This window comes from Centruroides sculpturatus, unplaced genomic scaffold (genome assembly GCF_000671375.1).
Source record: "Centruroides sculpturatus isolate CEXI.00-Female unplaced genomic scaffold, Cexi_2.0 scaffold1, whole genome shotgun sequence".
NCBI classification, from domain to species: Eukaryota; Metazoa; Arthropoda; class Arachnida; order Scorpiones; family Buthidae; genus Centruroides; species Centruroides sculpturatus.
In genome coordinates this window covers 2,402,388-2,426,186 of record NW_019384326.1, presented here as the reverse complement: position 1 = coordinate 2,426,186, position 23,799 = coordinate 2,402,388, and the positions used below count along the sequence as shown (strand labels likewise).

General features: G+C 28.1%; 1 protein-coding gene across 4 annotated transcripts in view; it reads right to left on the bottom strand.

Annotated features, from left to right (window-relative positions):
• The window catches only part of LOC111628045, a 150,026-nt gene that overhangs the window by 72,721 nt on the left and 53,506 nt on the right, over positions 1–23,799 (bottom strand). For 3 of the 4 annotated variants that reach the window (XM_023371771.1, XM_023371803.1, XM_023371776.1), the window contains exon 2: positions 18,341–18,442. The exons of the other annotated variant lie outside the window; for it this stretch is intronic. The gene's annotated coding sequence lies outside the window, so the exon portion shown is untranslated. The remainder of the gene's footprint in view (positions 1–18,340; positions 18,443–23,799) is intronic. 4 annotated transcript variants of the gene reach the window in all.

Here is a 23,799-nt window from a genome sequence, read left to right as displayed (position 1 = left end):
GCAATATTCACAACTTTAGCTCTTAGACATATCAGCCATTTTGTTAGTCTAAATGTCTAGTAAAAGTAAGATCATCGTCATTCTCATTTAACTCATTTGATTTTACAAACTTGTCCAGAATATTCGGATGTCTGGCCATCAGATTATTTTTGGACTATATTAAGGCTAATTTAATTACTTTAATTATTGCTTACTGTTACACCAAATTAATTAATTCAATTACTCTTAATATATTCTGAAAATAACTCAACACTTACATTAATGAAGAATATTAACATTGTAAATTTTAAATACAGTCTCATGTAATGTAATGTAATGCTAAATATGCTCAAGATATTCTTAGTTTATGTTGATAAAACCATAGCTACAGAATGAAAATTCATCCCTTTCTTAAATAATAATTTTATTTCCTTTAAGAAAGGGATGAATTTTCATTCTGTAGCTATGGTTTTATCAACATAAACTAAGAATATCTTGAGCATATTTAGCATTACATTACATTACATTAAAAGAGTAGAGAGGTTGTCTCTGTGTGCACAGACTTTACCTCTAAGAAATTAGAAGTGACGAAATTGAAATTAGAAGAGGAAATGATAGTAAGTAGGGAGGGAAAGAAAATAGGAAAGATTAAAGGAAAGTGTCAGATCATTGAGTGTCTGCATCATAATTGTTGAACAAGTAAAAATACAGTGACAAGACAAAATATGTTCAGTAAACAGCATAAAAACAAACATGACAAGTTTGCACATGTGGGTGAATGTGTACAGCAAAGGGGGGTACAGACACAATGTTTTAACAATTACAAAGTACGCGATTTGTGACCACTTTATATATATACTTTATACAAATACCGACACTCGATAAAGGAGTGGAGTATTATAATATAAAGTTAGATATAGAACAAAACATGAATATTAGTTATTGATATGGCTAAGTCTCATATTTACATGGATAGTGCTGTAAATTGGGTTGGCAAAGAGATAATACATTATAAAATTTAGCAATAAAAACATTGAAGAATCTAGTAGATATAAACCCAGTGGGTGTAAATTGCATATGCACAGTACAGTCAAATCGCGAGTTGAACAAATTAGGTGGCCTACCTTAAATGATATCAGCCAGTCTATCATTGGTCCAGATGTGGGATGTGGCCATGTCACTCATCTTGCTGGCAGTGAAGAAGTGTCTAATAGGCTTTTGAGGCTAAACTTACCCTTCCTAAATATTAAACTTTATCATGAAATTGAAAATTATAACTGAGCATATTGAATAGACCATGAAAAAGAAAATTCACAAATAATGATTTTAATATTCTTCCAACTACTAGATGGCACAAGTGTGAAACGTCAAGCTATTAAAGACAACCCTCATGTTTCAAACTTATGCAGATTTCACATGCATGTCCAATGGGAAAAATAGTACAGTGAATAGCATTCAATAGCAGTGACGCCAGCCTTGTCTGTAAACAAAATTCTGTGTGCTTGTATATCTAGGGTATGTAGCAATGTTTGAATGACTGTGATGTTCCCAACAAATGATACAAGATTTATATGATTAATTATATAGTTTTATTTATTTTTTTACTTTAATTATCATATTATTCAGCAGTTACTATTTAGTAATAGTTCCAGTTTGATTTTAGTTTTCTTTAAGTTTAACTAAAATTTAAAAAATTCCAGTAATGAATTGCTTGACTTTCCTGGCAACATTTAAAACTATGTATGTGGTGCCATCTGTTGTGATATTTTATTATTAAAAAATATTTTTATTTATTATAAAATGGCAGAAAGCACAATTTTCAGGGTATAAACTGGTTTTATAAAAAATTGTAAATGCTAATAACAAGTAAAATCGTCATTAAGTCTGACCTTACTCGAGATATGACACGACTCCCTTTATCTCCCCAACCCCTCAAACTTTAATACCATCAATCTCCCTAATAAACAAACCTCCCTACAAAATTTCAGAAATTTTTGACAAAAAGCAGGAGTTATTATACTTCAAAAAGGGTAAACAAAAAGATCCAGAGTCCAAAAATGTAAAAATCTTGGGGGGTCATTTCTTGACCAATTGACATACTTTCTCTCTGTTATACATAACAAAGCCAGGAAAGTAACAGAGAGGAGAAAAACTAATTTTAGTTTTAGTAATTATTACTTATTAATTTAGTTATTATTTGCTTTATCAAGTACTCAGCTCAGTACTGAACATTATAAAAATTTATATCCAAATTTTTAATATTCACTTTATTTACTGTAAGTTTTTCCTTCAGAATCACATTACTACATTTTGAACTTTACCTAGAGTTTGTACAAACTTCATTCCATAAAAATTTTAAAAAAGTCAAAATAATCACCAAATCTTCAAAATATATTGCTTCACTGTTTTATTGAAGCCATTAAAAGATAATTTCAAGATTCCAAGTAATTTTAAACCTTTATCATTCATTATCAGAAAAATCTTAAAACAAACAGTAATGAGACTTAATATTTGAACAAGATTTCATGAAATTAACATTCTAAAATTTATCCCAATGAAGAACCAAAATATTTTCAAAGTTCTCAAGATTTTGTGAAAATTTATACTATATTGTATTGTCTTTCGATAAAACTATGACGTAAATTATTTTTTAAAAAATTAGGCGTACAAGCAATAATTATTGTGAAAGCATCACATGCAAGGCGGAAAATTTTTAATCACATTTTTAATTTATTTAATTTAATATATATGCTCTCAATCTCAAATTAGTAATGTCATCATACTTTTCCTGATAACAACAGAATCACACAGAGGAAAATTTTTCAATTGAAATAACATGACTTCCAGTCTAGACCAGAAGAGTTCATATACAGTTAATCGGGGCCTTCTGCTCCTAAGCTTTCCATATCTGGTCTCAACTTTCATGTATCTAACACCATTCTCAAGATTAAGGTAGGACAGACAGACAACAGTGAGAATTTATAGGTCTACAATTTTTTTCAAATTGCAACCCAAAAATAGTGTTTCAAAATACAGTATTTGGAATAGGAAGTGTTCGTGTCTGATGTACCAAATAACAATTTTACAAATTCTATTCCTGTTCCCATTCATGGAGGAATCATTAATTGATTTCATTGTATTTTTTGCCCTTGAAAATACAAACCTGGTGCATTATTTGATGTGGCTGAAAAAGTACTGTATATAACAATGTAACACTATAAAATGTGTATAAATATTTTCACAATAGAAACAATTTAAACTGATGGTATAGGTATGTTGTATGTGTTTATTATATCCCAGTATTGAAAAGTTATTGACTGAAGATGATTCGCCAGTCAAGTCCTATCATAAATCTGTTCTAAAACTATGCAGAACATTGACTAAATTAAGTTTTCTTAGCAAATATAGGGATACGAAGTTGTTCATAATAACTTATTTGATTTTAATGTGTCCATTTTGTTCTGCGTTATATACCTGAAGATGTCTGTTATAAACAGATGAAAATGTTAGTAAAAATACATTTATTTTGAGTATGCTGGTATAGGAATATTTTATGTATTTATTATATCCAAGTATTGGAAAGTTGAAACAATTTAAAATTTGACAGCTACATGGTGTACATAAATATAATTTCTTTTACCTTTTCTCTAAGTTATAATCTTGCAAAAATGTTTTAACCAACATTCCACACTGTTTAACATTTCAACCTATCCATTTCATAATAATTGCCTTTGCCATTGATATTTAGTAAAAACAAAGTTATGGCAATTGAATAAATTGCCAGAAATTATAATAGTCATAAAGAAAACTGCTGAAGTTTAAACATATGGTGAAAAACAATTAGTATTTAATGAATCTCATTACATATGGAAAAATAAAGAGAAAAAGATGCTCAAAGACAACATAATTTTGAAGTCTAGGAATGTGGACTGAAATAACAACTGTTCAGTTATTCAGTGATCAGTGGTAGCAATCACTCTGACCCATGTTTGTCTAACATCCGTTGAAAATAAGACACAGTAAGTTAACACACAATATTGATTAAATAATTGTAAATAATATTTTACAAATTTAATAAAGACTAAACTGATTGCAAGACAAGCAAATACTGTAATTTATTATTATTTACATACTCTGCATTATTTTAAACATCTTTGAAAATAGATAGATAATGCTTAAATTGATTTACCAGTGTGATGCTATAGCATTCTGAGACATCAAAATTGAATTTTGTCATATAAAATATTTGACTTTTTCAAGACTTCAGATTTTGCTGGTAATTTAATCAATGATCCTTTTTGACAGCATCATTTTGTTTTTTTTCTTAAACATTGCTTCTACTTATGCATTTTATATCAGTGAGTGAGGTCGATATAGCTTTATTAAATTAGTTATAGAAATCATAATTATTATTTAATAAGAAATGTTTTTAAATTTATGTTGACTCATCTTCATCTATACACGATATTACATTTACTATAATAGATTTTACACTTTATACATATCCAATGTAAGATCAATTAAATGTGGATTTGTATACAAAAAATTTAATAGTTTACCTAAATTATTTAGTTATAATTTGACTGACTAAAGAACTTATAGATTGAGAATTGATACCATAGAAGAATGTTGCCATCTATTGGCAACTTTAATGATCAGATAGTACAGAATTTAATTAAGTTTAAATAGCATGAAAATAGATTAATCAGAATAATCCATATTCAGAATGTTTAAATACATTTAGGTAGACTATCACTTGGAAAGTTCAGATAACAAAAATGGCACTGTGTTTGCATGTTCAATGACAATTTCAAGTCTATATCCATTCTAAATTTAATTGAATTATTTTAAATTATCCATATTTATAAGGATAAATGTTACCAACAGATGAAGACATGACCTATCTTTATGTCAAATTATCTAATTATTAATTAATTTAGTTAATTATCCAAATCACAACCTGCTAATTTTTGACGAATTATTAAATATTTGATACTAATAATAATTGATGAAAACGTTAAATTATTATGTATATTTAAACCTCAAAAATATTTCTTATTAAATAATTTTAGATTCTTAAAGACATCCTCAATATATGAATTTATTTCCTAACATAAAAACATTATAAACAATCAGATTTTTAGTAATTTAGGATCTATTATAAACAGTACACAATCTACAAGAATAGATTTAATGAATAATCATAGCACATTAAAACAACTTAAAAAAATAATTAACAAGTAAAATTAATGTATAAACTAATTTTAAATTGTTATTAGTGATGAACAGATAATGCAAGGTGTAACACAACATGCCCAAGATAAGAGATGGATACCCATGTACTATATATACATTATCATATTTAACTTTCAAAGTAGAAACCAGGAATAAAGTTTTTAAAACTCTAGTTCTGATTTGGTTTTTTTAAATTCATGTATAACCTGAATTTCAAACCACAGTGCTAATAATCTCCAATTCTTTATCAACTAGTTGTTGAGTAAATAGGTGTAAATAGGCCCTATGTACAGTAAGACCTCGCTTAACATGGGGGATATGTTCCTAGACGATAAAGCACTAAATGAAAGGTGGTCATTTATATGCACACAGAAATGTAAAGTTCATATTTTGTGATGAAAGTCCTGGCTTTTCTGAAATTCTTGATTTTTTGTGATGAAGTTGTGTAGCGATTTTGTTGCTTTTTTATTTTGTTAAGCAAATGTCAGTAGCAGGAGATCACATCCAAAATGCCTCGTCTTGCTTTTGCACTCCTTTCAAAATGTGAATCATTCATTGCAATTTGATCAACAATTTTAGTTATCTTTATCAAACTTTTACTAAGGAAATCTGTAGAGAAATTCTTTGGGTTCTTTGTTTTAAGAATCACTATTTTCCAGTTCTACATGAATTCCTTGTTCTACCAGTTCTTGAAGGTCATCATTGGTAAGGCTGTCACCAGAAACCTGCAGTAACTTCTTAATATCCTGCTCGTCTACATCTCCTAGTCCTCTGTATCTATTAGGTTGACAATTTGGTCAATGATAGGCTCTTCTCATTGAGAATTTTTATATACCTCCAGCCATACCTTCTTCCACATTCTGTTCATGCATTTATCAGTTAATTCTTACCAAGTGAAGCTGATATTGCCCATGGCATCCTGATGTTATATTTTTTCCAAAATTGTACCAAACAAATATAGATTTAAGGAAAGTACGGCACTATAATAAATTGCCACCTTTTGGTGATTGGTTTGTGTTTGGAAATAATTGTATTATATACAAATCAATAAAATGCCGCGATAATTTGAATCAACGTAAATTTTTACCTCTTTTTCANTATTTTTATTTTTGTAAAAATTTGTTAACAATTCATTTAAAATAAAGTATAATTAATAGAAAATATAATCAGGAAATACTATAAAAATTTTTTTATTATATACAAACTTTTTAAGAATGACAAAGAATACTCCAAATTTAAGAAGCACCTCAAAGTTTACATGAAAAAGTGCATCTTGAATTTGCACTATTACAGTAATACAAAACCTAAAATTAGTGTTATTAACAATTAACACGCTTCATTTACATTTCTTCATATTAATTATACAAGCTTACATTTATAATAAAATCATTTTAAATTAAACTGGCAAATATAAATTTACAAATAATCATAAACATTTTTGCAAAGATTAAAACTAAAAATTTATTGTTTAAACTTTTAATGAATTAGAAAATACAAAAAACTAAATACAATTAAATTATTTATTGTGTGGAAATAATTGTATTATATACAAATCAATAAAATGCCGCGATAATTTGAATCAACGTAAATTTTTACCTCTTTTTCAAGCTTCAAGCAGACAGTGTTATATTGAATCAGCATTAACCAAAATAGCATTAAACAAGATCTTACTGTATTAGGGTGCTAGTGGCCATGTTTACATNAAATTTAATTGAATTATTTTAAATTATCCATATTTATAAGGATAAATGTTACCAACAGATGAAGACATGACCTATCTTTATGTCAAATTATCTAATTATTAATTAATTTAGTTAATTATCCAAATCACAACCTGCTAATTTTTGACGAATTATTAAATATTTGATACTAATAATAATTGATGAAAACGTTAAATTATTATGTATATTTAAACCTCAAAAATATTTCTTATTAAATAATTTTAGATTCTTAAAGACATCCTCAATATATGAATTTATTTCCTAACATAAAAACATTATAAACAATCAGATTTTTAGTAATTTAGGATCTATTATAAACAGTACACAATCTACAAGAATAGATTTAATGAATAATCATAGCACATTAAAACAACTTAAAAAAATAATTAACAAGTAAAATTAATGTATAAACTAATTTTAAATTGTTATTAGTGATGAACAGATAATGCAAGGTGTAACACAACATGCCCAAGATAAGAGATGGATACCCATGTACTATATATACATTATCATATTTAACTTTCAAAGTAGAAACCAGGAATAAAGTTTTTAAAACTCTAGTTCTGATTTGGTTTTTTTAAATTCATGTATAACCTGAATTTCAAACCACAGTGCTAATAATCTCCAATTCTTTATCAACTAGTTGTTGAGTAAATAGGTGTAAATAGGCCCTATGTACAGTAAGACCTCGCTTAACATGGGGGATATGTTCCTAGACGATAAAGCACTAAATGAAAGGTGGTCATTTATATGCACACAGAAATGTAAAGTTCATATTTTGTGATGAAAGTCCTGGCTTTTCTGAAATTCTTGATTTTTTGTGATGAAGTTGTGTAGCGATTTTGTTGCTTTTTTATTTTGTTAAGCAAATGTCAGTAGCAGGAGATCACATCCAAAATGCCTCGTCTTGCTTTTGCACTCCTTTCAAAATGTGAATCATTCATTGCAATTTGATCAACAATTTTAGTTATCTTTATCAAACTTTTACTAAGGAAATCTGTAGAGAAATTCTTTGGGTTCTTTGTTTTAAGAATCACTATTTTCCAGTTCTACATGAATTCCTTGTTCTACCAGTTCTTGAAGGTCATCATTGGTAAGGCTGTCACCAGAAACCTGCAGTAACTTCTTAATATCCTGCTCGTCTACATCTCCTAGTCCTCTGTATCTATTAGGTTGACAATTTGGTCAATGATAGGCTCTTCTCATTGAGAATTTTTATATACCTCCAGCCATACCTTCTTCCACATTCTGTTCATGCATTTATCAGTTAATTCTTACCAAGTGAAGCTGATATTGCCCATGGCATCCTGATGTTATATTTTTTCCAAAATTGTACCAAACAAATATAGATTTAAGGAAAGTACGGCACTATAATAAATTGCCACCTTTTGGTGATTGGTTTGTGTTTGGAAATAATTGTATTATATACAAATCAATAAAATGCCGCGATAATTTGAATCAACGTAAATTTTTACCTCTTTTTCAGGCTTCAAGCAGACAGTGTTATATTGAATCAGCATTAACCAAAATAGCATTAAACAAGATCTTACTGTATTAGGGTGCTAGTGGCCATGTTTACATATTGTGAAGGTTGGAAGGAATGACTATGGAAGCATATTGTATTTATGATAAAACTCCACAACTGAGGCCCTTGGAGTTCTAAGTATATGTAGATCTAAAAAGAGTATAGAGTTATCACTATCTTCCCATTTGATGGTAAAGGATATTGATTGATATAAGAGTTATCACTATCTTCCCATTTGATGGTAAAGGATATTGATTGATATAATCTACACAAATATATTGTAGTAAATTCTTTTAAGCTCTATTTACTTCTAATTATTGATCTTATATTTATTTCTTATATACTTCTTATATTATTATATATTTTTACTCGGAGAATCTCTTTTTTTAAAAATAGGATGCACTTTAAATTCAAAAACATCTTAAATTTGAAGCAATACTGTGCACTGTTATAATGAATAATATGATATTAACATCACATCTTAGAAATTCCAAAGGTTTCACTTTCACAGAACAGATTCAAACATATTTGTTAAATATAAAAGAATCTGCTTATTGTAATCACTTTGGAACTCTTTTATACTGATAAAAATAACTAAATGATAATATTAAGCATTGCATAAAACTGCAATTACTGGAAATTTTGGTTTAAATGACTTTGATATTAAAAGGACATGTTAAAACAAATTAAAAATTGTACAAATCAGAGTTATTATTTAATATGTAATTCATCCAGTATTGTTTGCCTGCTAGCCTCCCATAACAACAGTTAGTGTATAAATGAAATATCAACAATTTAAATTGCTGTATTGCAGGCAAATAATGATTAAAGTAATTAATGTTTAAATCACTGATTAAGACTGGTAATAATAACTGATAATGATGGCATGTTATCAGTTTCAATATATGGCTGACAACATGAAAAGAGAGCTTAAAAATATCCATTCAACTGCAGTTAATAATAACAAAACCTTGATTACAATAAGTGAAGTTTTATAAGTGTATTTTAATTTATATTTTTACTTGACCTGCTGATTTTTATATTATTAAACAACTGATGCTTAAAATAAGCAGAGTCAACTGTATTAATTATAATTCTCCCCACTTTCCCAAATGATTTTTTATAAGTAATTTTTAATTTTTATATATCTTCTTGGTTAAATATAATTTCAAAATTTAATTCCGTATTTTATAACTCTAATAAAAAAAATGATTATAATAGGTAAAAAATTCATACATTTATGCATTAGGCTAAACATTTTCATATCTTTATAAAACATGAAGTTAGTTTATATCAGGAGCTTAGAATTTAAACTAAAACTGAATAAACTCAAAGTTATCTGATATTTAGTATGAAATTTATTTTAGAATTTCAACCTAAAATTATAAATCAATTACATTAAAAACTGAATTTATAATTTTAAGATTATAAGAATAATAAACAAAATTATTCTTAACAATAAATTACAAAATTTTAAATATTTACAATAAAACAAAAACACAAATTATACTTGTGATCCAATACAACAAAATAACTTCTCTAGGAGTTAGACGAAGTTTACTTATAGCAGTCTATAAGGCTAGACAATGTAACGACACAAGTTTCGGACCACCCCTGTGATCCAATACAAACTATTGCTAAATAACAATTATTTAAAGATGTTACCAAATTTAAGAAGTCTCCAAAATTAAGACAAATCTATTTTAAAAAGAAAGACTTTTATTAAAAAAAATTAAATGATAATTAGAAGTAACTCTAGTTTAAAAGAACTTACTTAAAGAGTAAAAAATTAATAATAATTAAAGATAGGTAACGGAAATATACAATAATCAGGAAATACTATATCATCACATCATCAATTCATAAACTTTCAGAGTGACAGAGAATTCAAATTCAAGTATCTCATAATTTAAAATATATTTTAACTTTAAAAAGGAATCTTGGGGCACATTTGGAAATTGTAACCGGTGTTACTGCCAGTTATAATTTCCAAATGCACCCTTGGTTGCTTGCTGTTCTCCCAATTACATGTACTGTATTTCCTTCAGAATTAGCACAAGGTTTCTGTTGAGAACAAATCATACATGAACACTTGAAAAAGTTGGTTTATTGACACAAAAAGATATGCATTTCAGGCTTAATGCCTCTCATCAGTTCTATTATATCAAATATATTGGTAAAAAATTATGTAAGATTACAGAATGTATTAAAATATATTTAACATATGCAGTGATGACATTCGAAATATTTAACAAAGGGTTCTCTAACAGAAAACTTTTCCTTAACAATTTTTTTTTTCGCTCAAATAGTGCATCGGAAGGCTCTAGTTTAGTAGTGTTACAGAGTATAATACGTATATTTTAATATTTTTAAAAGAATCAAACCATTGAGAAATGTTACATATGTTTAACAAGGTTCGGAAAACTTTGAAAATGTTAACAACGGGTTCGGCCGAACCTGTGCGAACCCGCTGCATATCACCACTGAACATATGCATACAAAAGTTTTCATAGTAAATATAACAATTCCAGAAGTCACTATAATATTCTTAGGTAATTATATTTACTGTAAAAACTTTTGTATGCATATGTTAAATATATTTTAATACATTCTGTAATCTTACCAATATATTTGATATAATAGAACTGATGAGGGGTATTAAGCCCAAAATATGTATCTTTTTGTGTCAATAAACCTACTTTTTCCACTCAAAGTGTTCCTGTATGATTTGTTTTCAACAGCAACCTTGTGCTAATTCCAAAGGAAATACATTTAAAAAGAAATTTTTCGAAAAAAAATTAATAATTAAAAATAAATATAGTTTAAAAGAATTTATTAAAAACTAAAAATGTTAAATTATCCTTATAACTCATAATACTGTATTCATAGCTATAAATTACATGAAAATAGTAATAATAATAATACAATATTCAGTTAATTTGTAAGCTGAATGTTACCACCAGTATTTTATGAATTTTAAGCTGTTATCTTTGTTTTTTCTTTACATTTTTATCCTTAATTTTTATACAATTTTTTTAGCATATTCTGATGAAAAAGATTTGGTTCCTCAAAACTACTTAATAAAATAAAATATTAAGACATTTGGAAGAAGGTTATACTTATCTGTATTTTTATTTTTGTAAAAATTTGTTAACAATTCATTTAAAATAAAGTATAATTAATAGAAAATATAATCAGGAAATACTATAAAAATTTTTTTATTATATACAAACTTTTTAAGAATGACAAAGAATACTCCAAATTTAAGAAGCACCTCAAAGTTTACATGAAAAAGTGCATCTTGAATTTGCACTATTACAGTAATACAAAACCTAAAATTAGTGTTATTAACAATTAACACGCTTCATTTACATTTCTTCATATTAATTATACAAGCTTACATTTATAATAAAATCATTTTAAATTAAACTGGCAAATATAAATTTACAAATAATCATAAACATTTTTGCAAAGATTAAAACTAAAAATTTATTGTTTAAACTTTTAATGAATTAGAAAATACAAAAAACTAAATACAATTAAATTATTTATTGTGACATCACAAAATAATAAAAGTAATGATAAGATTTTTAAATAATACAATTTATAAAAAAAAAAAATATTTTATTATTTTTACAATTGTATCATTAACTTATAATTAATTATATGAGAACAATAATAAACTTCTGGTTTTTTCTTTATACTTTCTTAACTTACAAATCATTATTCTTTCTAATATATTAAAAAAAATTAAATTATCTGTTAATTTCTGAATCCTCCATTGTCTTTTATTTTATTATTACTTTTTTAATTTTAAAATTTAAAAAATAAAATTAATGATTAAAATAAAATTTAATTCTCTTGAAAAGTAAATCAATAAATATTTAAATTTTAAGTAATAATATCTGATATAAATATCTTGTAACCAGGTTATACACCAATACACAATAATCTGGTATAAATATCTTGTATTATGAAGCTTAGATATTGATTGTTTATTTATACCTATTAATATTTTAATATTCGTACAATGAACATTTAACATGTAATGTATTTTGACGAGTATAAGTCGCTGTCAAGTATAAGACACACCCCTATTTTGAGAAAAAATTTAGAAAAAAACTTTTTTAATGGGGTTGTCTAAAGATATATTTTATTAATCCATAGTGGCCAAGAAATTCTTCAACTGAGTCACTGCTATCTAGTGGTAAATTATACCCATTAGGAAATATATCTATGACGTCATTAATGACTGATTCATCATCCCTTTTTTCTTGAATTCCCGATGTATTGACTGAATCATCATCATCAGAATCTTCATAGGTTGCCTCATCTTCTGTACCACCCAGAGCATTAGATATTCCAGTTTTCTTGAATGACTTAATAACGATCTCCGTTTTAATACCTTCCCAAGCACGCAGCACCCAATCGCACACTTGTGCAATGCTGGCTCATTTTATTCTCCTTGTTGGTGTTAAACTTTTATTTGCAACAGTCATCATCCACTTGTTCCATTCATCACGAATTATTTCAGTTTAATAAAGGTATTGATTCATCCATCCGTCATATTCTTGAATAAAAAAAAAACGAATAAAATGCTTTACTAAACTGAAATAATCATAATTCCTTAATTAATTAATTAATGTAAACTCAGAGGTCACGTGATGGCAGTCGACAGAACATGGCGGCGATGACTCGTGTGTCGCTACTCTGATAATCTAGGTACTCTAGGCATTCAGTTGAGGGACTTTCTGCTTAACGGAACACTGCACAGGTTGATCCCTAGAGTGGACCACTACTGTAGATACTTTCACTGTAAAAATGGTTATCTGTCAAGTATAAGATGCACTATGATTTTGAGCCCCAAAAAGTAGTAAAAAAAGTGCAACTTATACTCGTCAAAATACAGTATATGTAAGGAAAGACACTAAGAACTATGATAATGCTTATTTTCAAAAATACAGTCTGTAAAAAGTAGTGATGCCACGAATAGTGATTTTGCCGAATACCGAATACCGAACATTCGGCTATGCTCTTGGCCGAAGCGCCGAATATTCGGCGGCCGAATGTTCGGCAAAATATGTGTACATTTCGCGGGTGATATGTTACGACCTGATACATTACGGTGGGTGCGGTGGCGACACTGCGGGCACATTTGTTTTATTTGCGAGTAGATCATGTCACAACATGCATTATTTGTTCATTGTTACATCAAATTGCATTACTAATTATTACTAAAAAATATCACTGTATCACTTTATATGAAAACTGTTCGCCTAGATCGGACGGCAGACCTTTACAAGTGGTGGTCAGCAAACGCAAAACAGTATCCAAGCCTGACAGAATTCGCTAAGATTTATCTATCGTCTCCCAGCAGTAGTGTATATAGTGAGAGGCTATTTTCAGAAGCAGGTATAGTTTATGAGGAAAAGCGCAATCGTTTGCTATCAACAAATGCTGAAAAAATTGTTTTCATTCATTACAACTTACGACTGATAGATTTTAAGTATTAAATGTAATAATTTTTGATTAAAATAAATACATTTTTGAGTAATATGTGCGGTTTTTTTTTCATGATTTGGTATTCGGTATTCGGCCGAATGTTGCGTACTATTCGGCCGAATACCGAATATTAAAAAAAGTAGCCGAATAGGCCGAATACCGAATAGTAGCCGAATATTCGTGGCATCTCTAGTAAAAAGCATGCATTGCATGTAAACAAAAAACAATTTTATAAATTTTGTTTGTTCTGGTTTCATATTTTAAACTATAAAACAGATCTAATCTATATATATATATATATCAGTTTATATTGAATATTTTTGTCTTTCTGTTTTTCTATACATATAAACAGAATGGCAAAAATATTTTAAAAATATACACTAGAATAATATATATAGAGAAAGTGTGGTCACTCCTTAGGCTTTCTTTTCCATGAACTCACAAAATAATAGCAGCTCAATCTATTGTTAGAGGTCACTTTACTATTTATGTCATATATATATAAAATAAAAAAAAATCTGGCGGATAGAATTATCAAATATGCTTTTTAAAAAAAATAATAATTCTGTAATGAAAATTCATTAAAAATATAAACAATGATGAAAATATGCGGATAAATATCTAAAAAAATTCTTCTATTATGTAAAATTATATACATATAATGTATATAAAATAGTAAACTAATATAAATTTAACATAAAAAATTTTAAATTAACAAAAATTTATTGCAGGCAGTAATTATTACTCAATTAAATAATTCATTCATTCATTTTCCATGCTTTTAAATCATTAATTAACACAATTTTCATTTAAAATTAATAAATCTAACAAAAATAAAATATGAAAAATATATTTAATGTATCTTAATTTTTTTTATTTTTTTAATGTATCTTAAGATTTTAGAGATTTATATTTTTTTTATTCACTTGAAGCCTATAACACATCCTTTACTAAATACAATCTACTAATTTAATAATAGATATTTTACAGTCTTCTTTGTTAATTCTCACATTACAATATGAAAAAAAAAGAAATCAAATATAAAGCCATTACATTAAAATATTCTATTAATGATTAAGCAGAGCTTCTAAGTCCCACTTTGTAAAATCTACATTTTGTGAAGATGCTTCATTATATGATAAAGTTTAAAATTAAATTTTATATACATAGTCAAAAATTCACACCTTATAATCTCCAGTAAGAAGTTTAATAGAACATAAACGTTTCAACCAAATTAACTGGCCTTCTTCAGTTAATGAACTACCAAATAAAAAGTTTAGACATAAAAGAACAAAAATTCAAACATTAAATTGAATATACAAAATTTAAATACAGGTATACCTCGCCTTACGTCGGTAATTGGTTCCAGGAAAACGACTTAAGTCGAAAAACGACGTAAGTCGAATTTACTTGTCTCCGAATCTACTCGTCACTAGGCTAAACCATAAATTACTATTCCCAGTTCTGTATTTTATTTATTAATGCATTTTTAATAATATATGGTTAATAAGAATCTATTTTAAGCTTACAAACAAATAAATTTTAGTTTTTAATGGAGTACAGAAAAAAGTAATCTAAATTTACGAAGGCATGTACTGTACTTTAAATACAGTACATACTTGTAAATCTATATATTTTAATATGATTTTATGTGCTTTAAACGCTTTTCTAGTGATATTACGACTTCAATATTTGTGGCGAACGGACGTAAAGTCGAATAAAATGACTTAAACTTGATTTTTATTTTTCCGTATACTTTTTTGACAAACGACGTATAATCGGGAACGACGTAACTCGAAACGACGTAAGTCGAGGTATACCTGTATAACGTATATTTGATTTAATGTTTAAATTTTTGTTCTTTTACATTCAAATTTTGTATTTGATAGTTCATTAACTGAAAAAGACCATTTAATTTGGTCAAAAACATTTTTATTCTATTAAACTTGTTATTAGAATTTATAAAATGTGAATTTTTGACTATGAGTACCAAACAAAAACATCTGAGGCATAAAAATGTTGCACCAAGTAAAAATTTTCACAATTTAGATAACAGTCAAAATTTTTTTAGGAGTTTTTTTTGGTAATCATAAGCTTGGCACTTGGAAGCAATTTATAGACAACAATAACACAGGTAAAAATCTTGTGGCTCTTGTGGGTACTGCTTCAAAGTGCCAAGCTTATCTTTACCAAAGAAAAACTCCTAAGAAAAAATTTTAACTGTCATTTAAATTGTGAAAGTTTTTACTTAACACAATTTTTTCCTATCTCAGATGTTTTTGTTTGGATATCAATTGTTTTTAGGTTAATTATTGTATTATTACATCAAGACATAAGACAATGATGTACAATTTAGTCAGCACTTGCCGATCAAATGCTTTCAATACACCATTCAGAAAAATCCTCATAAAAAGTTTTAATTTGCATAAATTTGAGTTATTGTTATTCTGGATAACATTCTAAATAAAATTCATTTGTTTCAATGCAATTTTATCCTTATAAGCATAAAATTAAGCAGTAGAACTAAAATGGCTCAGTGGGAAACCCCTGTGAATTTTGGCCTATCAATCTGAAAGTTTCACCAGCACCTCACCAATAACAAGAAAAGCTTAAGTTTAAAATTTTAGCTTTCTACACCCAGTAGTTTTTTCTCTATGGTCATCTACAGCGCCAGATGAAGAAAAGAAGAAAATACAGTAATACCTCGACTTACGCAATTTTCAAATCTTGTCGATTCATCTTTTGTTTGAGTGCCACGCAACTCTTGATTACTCACTCCCCCCACACTATTGTTTAGCTTACATGTTAGGACGTGCTGCGCGGAATTGACACATAGCTACAATTTATTTTGTGTTATTTATTCTGTGTTTGTTATATCTACGGAGACTTGAAAGATTCTATGTGGTGATTTCATGTAACCGTGAATAAATCAAAAGACAAGATAAGATTAACAAGAACATTTATTAGCTTACATACATCCGATTTGGATTTTACACAAATTGCGAAATTATACCACAACTTACGCGAATTCAATTTACGCAGTTATTGCTCGGTCTCACCTATCGCATAAGTTCAGGGCATTACTGTATAGCTGTTTTTGGTGATTTTTTGCACTCTTCAATTGCTTATATTTCAGCAACTGCTTTATAGAAAATCTTGAAATTTTGCACATTATCTAAGAAAGCAATTATCTTTTGAACAAGATATTTGGAATTAGTTTAGACATTTGAGAACCAAAGAAATTGATCCCCAAAAATTGGCAACTCTGATTCATGTATATATAGTCAGTCTATGACTTTTTTTACTTATTTAATTTCCATCAGTTGTTTATAATATTTTTCTAACTAAATTTTATATATTATAACACTTAAAATTTCTTATTATTATTCTAAAATTATAAGCCTAATAAATAAACTACAGTAGATCCCCCTATAAAACCGTTTCCTATAGTTATGATTCCTATAAAAATTGTGGCATTATCCATAAACAACGGTAAAAATAACTCCTATAATACGTAAAACGTCATCGGGCAGCCGAACTACTTACCCGCCGTCCGTAGCGCCACGCTACGGAGAGATTTCTATCGTCTGGACAGTATTATATAAATTATATATAAATTAGGTACTGTACATATAATTATATATTAATTATATATAAATTAGGTACTGTATATATAATTATATATTAACTTAATTTATTGTAACTTTATTATAATTAAATATATATTTTTCGCCGTCTAGCGTCACGCTACGGCGAGTTAGGCGACCTATCGTCTGTCCAGTACTGTAATTTTATACATTTCTTGTGAAAGAAACATTTCTTATTTAACGGCCATAAAAATTATTTATATTAAGGATGTCTCCAAAGGTCAACGAAGTTTTCGCAGAAAAATAATATCAGAAATCGCGGCCGCGGTTTGATGCGCTGTTCCGCGACGAAACCAAGCTTTAGCAACGGGCGTAGTCGAACGGTACACACTCGGTAAGCAATCCTACAATTTTTTGTTTATAACGTAGTTTATACGGATTATTTTCAAAAAAATATACGTATTTTGGAAATGTTGAGTCGAATTAGTCTAGAATCGATTAATTTTATGAAAGAAAACCTTTCAAACAGCCGTAGTCCGTAAACTATGATTCCTACAAAATTGATTCATAAAGAATGGAACGTATCTACCGTCTTATAGGGGGATCTACTGTATTTTAAAAAATTTTCAAATATTTTTAATTGTTATTTTCCCAACATTCTCTTTATTAATTTGCATTGATTTAGGAATAATTTTTTTAGCAGTTAAAACACAATAAATAAAGATTTAATCAAAGATTCTCTATATCTTCAATGACAAAGGTATAAACATTAACTTATATAGTACATCTACCTTTAGACTTGATACAGCATAGCCTTTAAAGCTTTAATACCAAAATCTATACCAATCAATTCTGTTGTATGACGTATGGCTCTTCCAATTGTTAATTCACATCTGAAAAATTAGTTATGATTTTTACACAAGATTATAAAAGAACTTAATTTACAAGATGTAGTTACCATTTTTTTTAGACCAAATATTTCAAATATTCTTTAAAAAAAATTAAAATTATATTAATTTTTTCTGTGCATAATAAAAAAAAAATGCCAATATCATTGATTAAAAAAACATTGAACCAAGCAGTCTATTCTATATTTAAACTTTATAAAATTGAAACTATAGGCAGCAGCTACTCTGGAAAATAAGTGAATATTAAGTACTGGGCTTGGATGTCACGCCAACAGTTATCTCAATCAAAACTTCTTCCAAAACTTCAGACTATGAGGCGTTAAATATAATTTGAAATATTTTAATCTTGCGAGCGCTTTCGACGTAAATATGCACGTCGTCTTCAGGCAATTCAAAATCGAATTGCTATCAAGATTAAAATATTTTTAATTATATTTAATGCCTCATAGTCTGAAGTTTTGGAAGAAGTTTTGATTGAAATAAGTGAATAATTGTAATTAAACAAATTTGATTGAATTATCAATTATTTTTTATCATCTGTTGAAATAATTGTACCCATTTGACTTAACACATTTCACTTAAATTTTTGTTATAAAACTTAGCTGTCCTCATTGTGTATGTGGCTAAACCCATGATGAACATAATTAAAAATAAAAATCCTCTTAGTAACCACAGGGCAAAGAGAGTAAAAAAGTTAGGCTTTGGTCAGATGTAATCATTGATCCATCATCAATGATTGCACATAATTGATGGTTTTGAAGCCATCATATAGCATTACACAGTGACAATAGAACTTAATGCAAGCACCGCTGATTACTAAAGCATGTTTTACTGTATGCATGTACGGTACAACACCTGCAGATACCTATCACCTACAACTCTTTATTTGACTGTTTTTAATACAAATCAGAATATTTTCAAATAGAAACAGACAAATCAGGACATTTTGGGAAAAATACTCTAATCAAGATGAATTGCTCCAAATCAGATAATCCCAAAAAATAATTGGGATATATGGTAACTCTAAATAAGTATTAATTATCTCAGGGATGGACAAACTTTTTAAACAGTGAGCCAACTAAAATATCTGAAAGGTATATACAAGCCAAATTATTTTAGCTTTCCATAATTTACAAAATTATTTGTATGTGATGAAAAAAATTGTCTTGAACAATTTCATATTATTTATTGTATGTAATATTTATACATAATAGCATATTAACTGATTTTATTAATAAGAAAAATAAAATACAAGTTCAAGTTATTCTGTTTATCTTCTTAAACATATATTTTTAAATGTGTACCAACTCGTTTGTCTACTACAGAAATTAAAGAAGCTTCAAAGAGGTCTACAGGGGTACTAGCAGCAATACCCAGTGTTTCCAAGACAAAATTGTTAACTGATTATGTTTGTACTCAATTAAAACAGTTATAAGAGTTCTTATGCTAATAAATAAACATATTTTGTATATTAAAGCTAATATTTTACTGGATGTATTGCTGAAATTAAAAACAAAAACTTTAAATCTACCAGGAAATAAGCTTATTAATTCTTTGTTTTTATATGTAATCAAATTTATTCTGTATTGATATAATCTAAAAAATACTCAAAAAACCAAAAACATTAAATCAAATAAATTTCCTACTGGATTTTACTACAGATTTCCTACTTTTCATTATTAAATTGTCTAATTAAAAATATATATTATGTATCTAAATTCAATTTTTAATTATAACGAATCATTACGTCTATTGTCATTTTATTACTCATAAATATATAGTAGAAGATCAAACTATTTTATCTGCAAAAATTACTTACAGATATTGTCTAATAATTATAATAAAACAGTCATTAAGCACTAAAAATAGTAAATTTCTTAATAATTTTGCAAAAGATAGAAAGAAAGGGGAGAAAAAAACGAAAAAAAAAAAAAAATGCTTTTATTTCATTCCATCCAAACTTGGTATTAACTATCATCATCATCAAATAAATAATTTAATTAATTAACAAATAAACATATCTTAGAATTATGGAAGATAAAATTGCTTGCTTAATTGAGAATTTAATAAAAATAATGTCAATAGCAGGGCTGTGGAGTCGTTTAAAAATCTACTGACTCTGACTTTGTCTTACCATCTGACTCAAACTTCGACCAAGGGTGGACTTGTTACCAAAATAGGCTTGGGAATTCTAATGTCATCATGTGACCTCAGAATAGAACTTCAATAAATAGAGTTATAATAAAGATAGAACATAGAAACTTTTTTATTCCAAAGATAAAAGACTCCTCTAAGTAATGGCATAGCCAATATATAAATAGTTATTTGATAATGTTTACTTTTCCAGCTGTTATATATATAACAGAAAGTGTAGCAATCAATCAAAAAATGACCCCCCAAATTTTTACATTTTTGGACTCAGGACAACTTGAAATGTCCAGATAAGCAAAATATTTGGTTTTTTTTTCCCTGTATGTATGGATGTTATAATGTGGGGGGGCACGATTTTGTTCACTCTGTTTGAAGCTTAATAACTTCTATGGTTTTTGAATCAAAGATGAATGGTTTACCACAGGAGTTATTAAGCTTCAAAGTGGTTGAACTAAATAGTGCCCCTACACACATCCAGAGTCAGAGTCGAAGTCAGCGGACTTTTGATGACTCCAACTAAAACACCAAAACTCCACAACTCCGACTCCATAGCCCTGGTCAAAAGTTGAATTGGTATCTTAACATACTGACTGCCAACTACAAGTTAACTCATTGGTGATGGTTTCTTTTAGGACATTGCTTACAAGTTATCTTGTAAAATGTGATCTGGCCTACAGTATCTGATATGAACATACTCACAGAAAATAATGTTAATAACAGAGCTGCATTAAGCTTCTCTTATGCCCTAGACACTATTTAATTTTTTAAATATAATCTTTAAGTTAACATTTTTAACTATCTTCTAAATAATTTAATGCATTTTAATTGAAACAATATAATTACTGTGTATTTTATTAATTGAGATATGAGTACAATATAGAATACATAACATCGATTTTTAAATTAAACAATAAATTATAATATAATATAAAGGAGGTGACTCATATCGCCTGTTGTTGCGTTGCATGAGTCAGGATCAGTCAGGATAAGTTTTGTTTTATATGTCTAGCATTTGGTTGATTAGTGTCATGTATCCTGTCTTGTGGTTGCACATAACATTACCAAATATGCACAAGTTCATGTATTTAATAATATGTGACCAACAAAGATGTTGCTTTAAGATTTAGTTATTTAAAAAGATTCTATATTAATTAGATTACATAAGTGATTAGTAAGGCGAAAATTTTAGTGCAAACATGTAATAATGATTTAGATCAGTGTTTCTCAACCTCTAACGAATTGTCACCCCCTTCAACGTAGTATCGCCCCCTTCAATAAAACCGTTACCTATTATCGCCCCCTTCACTTCAAAATTCCAATGCCAAGGACCAAGACTAACACCAAATTCGTACTACATTGAATAGACTTGTGACTAGTATAATGTTATTTGTTTAATTATTGTACGATATAACGAATAAAATATCTAATTATTCTTAATATAATGTTTTTCTATATCGCCCAGAAAATTGTTTTTCGCCCCCCCAAAATATAAATTGTTACTAATCGCCCCCTCAACATGGAAAAACGCCCACATAGGGGCGATATCGCCCCCGTTGAGAAACACTGATTTAGATGATGTGTTTGTAGATGATTTTTTTTCCTATTTTCATAATTATTTCTGAATTGCAAAATAATACAAGAATTATCATTGCTGCAAAAAGAAAAGAATTTAGTATCCAGTATATATAACAACTTCCTGAAACTCAATGTATTGATATCAAGCCAAATTATTGCCATAATTAATCAAGTTATTAATATGCTATAATTAATACTTAGAAGCTAAGTAATTTTGGTACTAGAGGTAGATGTTAGGTTAAATAATTTAGAACCGTCTGGAAAAAAAGCAATAGCCTGGAGTGAGGCTTGTTATAGCTGAGTATTATAGTGGAGGAGTACATAGGCCACAGGTGAAGAAGTCACCTCTAGCCAGCACCATAAGTAACCATGACTGGTTATATCTAAATTTATATATGTCTGGAAGCAAAGACCTGCTCAGGGCCTAGATGTCACAGTTTAGTATCAGGCTTACTTAATACGAATATTTTTCTTAGAATGTACAGTACAGTACATGTCAATCTTAGCATCAAATTCTGTAGGAGAACAATCTTTTTCAACATTAAATCATATTAAAATCACTTAAAATCTAATTTTTCTTAAACGAAATTATCATACAGTAGAGCCTCGATTATCCGACTCAATTGGGGACTGGGATTGGTCAGATAATTGAAAAGTCGGATAACCGAAAAGTATGAAAAAATCCATTATTAGTGTAGTATATTATTATATCCCATGTAATTAGTATATTAGTATATCGCTATTAACCTATTTTGCGTTGAATTTTCATCGATGTTAAGCCTAACAAAAATTTTTTAAAATAATAATCGTCGCTATTGTAGCACCACATCACTAGCGGACATTTGAAATTTGCCGACTAGGACGGTCGGTTAACCGAGGGGTCGGTTGATCGGGGGCGGATAATCGAGGTTCTACTGTATTTATCTGTACTTTCCATAGAAAATGAAATATTAAAACAGTTGCCAGTTGAGGGAATTATTAAAGATTTTGCTTGTAAAAAGTGAAGAAAAGTGTACATAAAATAAACTGACTGAGCAAAAATTTAATGTTTTATTGTAATTCCCATAACTTCTATTTTCTCAATTTTTAATTTCATAGACCCTAAGCAATGTGCCTGCCTAATGGATAAGACAGCACTGGTTAATAATGAATAATGGGCATCTAGATTAAGAATTAAAATTAATCATGGTGTCACAAAACAGAATATTTATTTTGAGAAATGGAAAAATTTACACAGTAAAATATACAAAATCAAAACAGCATCAGAATAGTGATTTTAGCAATAATAGCTTGCCAGTCAATGTATTAAACAACAAAATGAAATGATATCATTTATAAGGAATAAGGATATAATTATTATATATTTTATTATTTAACTAGCTGCAAGGACCCGCTTCGCTGGATTTTTATTTGTATGTAATATAGTTTTTTTATATATATATATAAAAGACTGTTTTTCTAAGTAATCTAGAATCTAGCTGCAAGGACCCGCTTCGCTGGGCAAAAAGTAACGATAGTGAAGATTAAGATAATTACATTATAGCTAATCTTACCCGTTTTCACAGAATGCAAGAATTAGGTCCCCCGTTTCCAGACTAATTAGAGAATTTTTACGT